Genomic DNA, 3362 nt, shown 5'->3' with positions numbered 1-3362 from the left:
TATTATTATTCAGGTCGTTACATTGCAACTATACCAAGAACAACTTTGAGAGGAGGCAATTTTACAACAAGTAAAAATGTCTCGTCAAAATCTATACCTTTCTTTTGACTGAATCCTTTGATGACCAATTTGACTTTATATTTGGGTTAAGAACTGTGCCTATAGTTGGTATCTATACCAACTCATAGGTTCTATTTTCTTGTAATGACTGTAGCTTCATCAAAGCACTCAAGCTCTCCTGCTTCACTTAGGTTCACAAAATCTTCAGAATAATACCTTGGATTGTGACAATGCTCACAAGTTGAACTGGTGGATCTGGAGGGGTTTGCTCCACCCATTTTTATTGTGGAAGGCTCAAGAGACTTTGGGCTTTTCTTCATCCTTTTGCTCTTTCCTTAGCGCCCTCACCATCAAATGCTTCTCTTGCTATTAATGAAATACCATTGCATGGATCTCCACCTAAGCCCACAAAAATGAGTTGAAGTCACTTTCCCACAAGAGGAAATAGCTTCTATCTACACAATCAGCAACCCCTACTTTGGGATATTGCCTTAGCTAGGTTGGCTCCTAGGTTAAAGAAAGTCAATCAATAGAAATTCCAAGTAAAAGAAAAGAAGGACGAACAAAAAAATCGAGCTTCTGGCTATTGGGAAAGCCCTGCTTGAATAAAAGGCTACTTCCTACTGCCCTCCCAAAGTTCCAGGCCCATCATCCTACCTGAAAAAGAGAGAGGGAGCACAAGAACAAAAGCCAAGAGGTCTTTTTCTCTTCTAATGTAAAAGGTGGTCAGCCATTCGTCACGGCCCAGAAATCTACTGGACATCTCAACAGCGAGATTGGATACCAGCATCCGATCGAGGACCACCATTCCTGATCAAGGAAAGGAGTAAGGCCACCTTTCCTTGGTTTTTTAGCTGCACCTCTCCAAATTTCCCATTCTTTGGAGCTAATTGAGCGAAACGAGCAAAGTATACAAGCGACCCGCAAGGGAGGGTGGTAAACATACTTCAACAAGAGTGAAATAAACAGAAATGGGCCTATTTTTACTTGTCCTTTATGGGCTTTTGTTCTATTATTTAGATATTTCAGCCAATATGAGTGACTTTTATTATTACTATTATTTTTTTGACAAAAAAAAAATTGGCATTGTGTGATTAATATTTTACAATTCTAAAATGAATATCACATTTTCAATTTGGAATGGATTGTATGTTTTATAGTTTGCATTTAAAATAAGGAAGTTAATATCTTTCCATGTTTTAATGTCATATATCTAAATCTCAATGCATGAAGGACAAAAAACTAGGTGAAGCCGGCAATACAATGTGAAAAGATTGTTTTAATGATAAAAAAGAGATATTACATATCCAATGGGGGGTAAGTATTAAGTTTATATTTGGTTCGCAAATTGTTCATTTTTATTAATATAATAAAAATTGTATAAGCATATAATAATTTATTGAAATAGTTATTCATGCAAAAGCTTGTGCTATTTTGTTAAAAAATAGCACTGATATTTCCTCTTGAACAATTATTTTCTTTTATTATTATTATTATTATGATTCAGGATTATACCTTTGCCTCTACGAACATAAAAAAATTGCTATTTGGTACCTCATTTACTTAGTACTTCTAAAATGAAATGGAATGACCAATTTTAGTATGATTACCTTAAGTGAAGATGAGTCTTTGATAATTTTAACTTCTAAAATTGTAGATCATTGGATTTTAAATTCTTAATGGATTCAATTTTTGTGGCTTTAATTATAGTAGTTGGCAGATTGCAATTCGAACCCAAAAAGTAAGTGCCTTCAGCTTGTTTGGTGAATGCCTTAAAATGCTAAATGCATGCTACATGAAAGTGCAGATGTAGAAGTGGTAGTGGTGCTTCAAAACAAAGCACAGATTAAAAAATCCAACATTCTTTTTTCTCTCAATAAATTGTTATAAGCGGGGTATACGTGCCATGTACCATTCCTTACTACATTTTATGTTCTTGCTTTAGGTTTTTTTTTTTTTTTTTTTTTTTTTTCTGGTTACTAAATTTATTGTTTTGATACAAATGTAATTAAATTGACTTTACTTAAACATGACATATTCTTCACCGTCTTTGATTGGGTATGATATGTCGAGCACGTGCATAGCACGTGTCCTTCCTACTAGTTATTTTCAAAATCTTGAGGAAATGTAAGACTGCTTTATCCCTAGTAAGATGTACATGCATGCATCACAGATGTTGGAGTAGACTCCGCGCCCTCTCGCATGTCTGCCAAAATTCATTTGCTAGCCGATATTGGGAGAGTCAAAACTAAATCATGTTCGCTCGAGTCATCGATCACAATCATCGCAGCCCTCCCTATATACATTTGTGTGCATGTGTTTGCGTTTGCAAGTACGCTCAGCTTTGCCTCTGCCATCTTATCTACCTTGCTTTCACATGGCAGCCACTTCTACGCAAGCTAGCCAACTGTCACCTAAATAATGTTCCAACATAATTCACCCACAAAAGCTTGGTTGCCCAATTCAATTCAATTAAAGCATGGACATCCTAACTGCCCAATTCAATTTAATCAAACCGTGCATGTCTTCAGACTCTACCCTGGAAATACAACACTGGAAATTTATCTTCTTCCAATCAGAGTCATATTGGATGATGCTGCTCATCCTCATCATCTCCAGGGCTCACGTCCAATAGAAGCGCATACTCTAGTTCTTTGACGGGATGGTGACCACATATATTGGCAACAAAAAGTAGGGGGGTGGGGGAATGAGAGGAGTGAGAGGTGGGGACTTGTCCCCAAGGCCTGAGGGATGCAAAGGCAGTTGTAAAGCAGTTGAACAGGAATGGAAACACTTGAGATTGGAGGTTTTGAGAAGTTGATGATGATGGAGACGACAACCACTATGAGTAGGGGAAAGAATGAGGCGAGGACCAACGAGATTGATAGGCATTTGGGATGTAGCAGAAGGGATGGAACCGCCTACTTTGGGGCATTAGATTGGGTTAGCTTGCAATGGTAGAGTATTCCAAGGCCATGATTCAGGTGTTTGATCTAAATGGGGGCAACATTCACAACTTCGAGAAGCTGAGAGTTCTGACTCATGTTAGGCTGATGCCTAATCCAACAACCGCCAAGCTTCATTCTCAAACATCACTTTTCTGCTACTAACAAGAAACATTTATACTGGAGAAAAAATAATAATAATAATAATAATATTGAAATGGATTCTCCCAGATACATTGATATTCGGTGCTTCATAAATCTAACATTATGCTTATGTTGCACACAATATATTTGTTTTTCCATGTACATTATTTTTGTACTGGCACATTGTTTCTATATAGTCTATTTTTAAAAAAA

This window comes from Malania oleifera, chromosome 8 (genome assembly GCF_029873635.1).
Source record: "Malania oleifera isolate guangnan ecotype guangnan chromosome 8, ASM2987363v1, whole genome shotgun sequence".
Classification (NCBI taxonomy): domain Eukaryota; kingdom Viridiplantae; phylum Streptophyta; class Magnoliopsida; order Santalales; family Ximeniaceae; genus Malania; species Malania oleifera.
Note: the sequence above shows the minus strand (reverse complement) of the source record.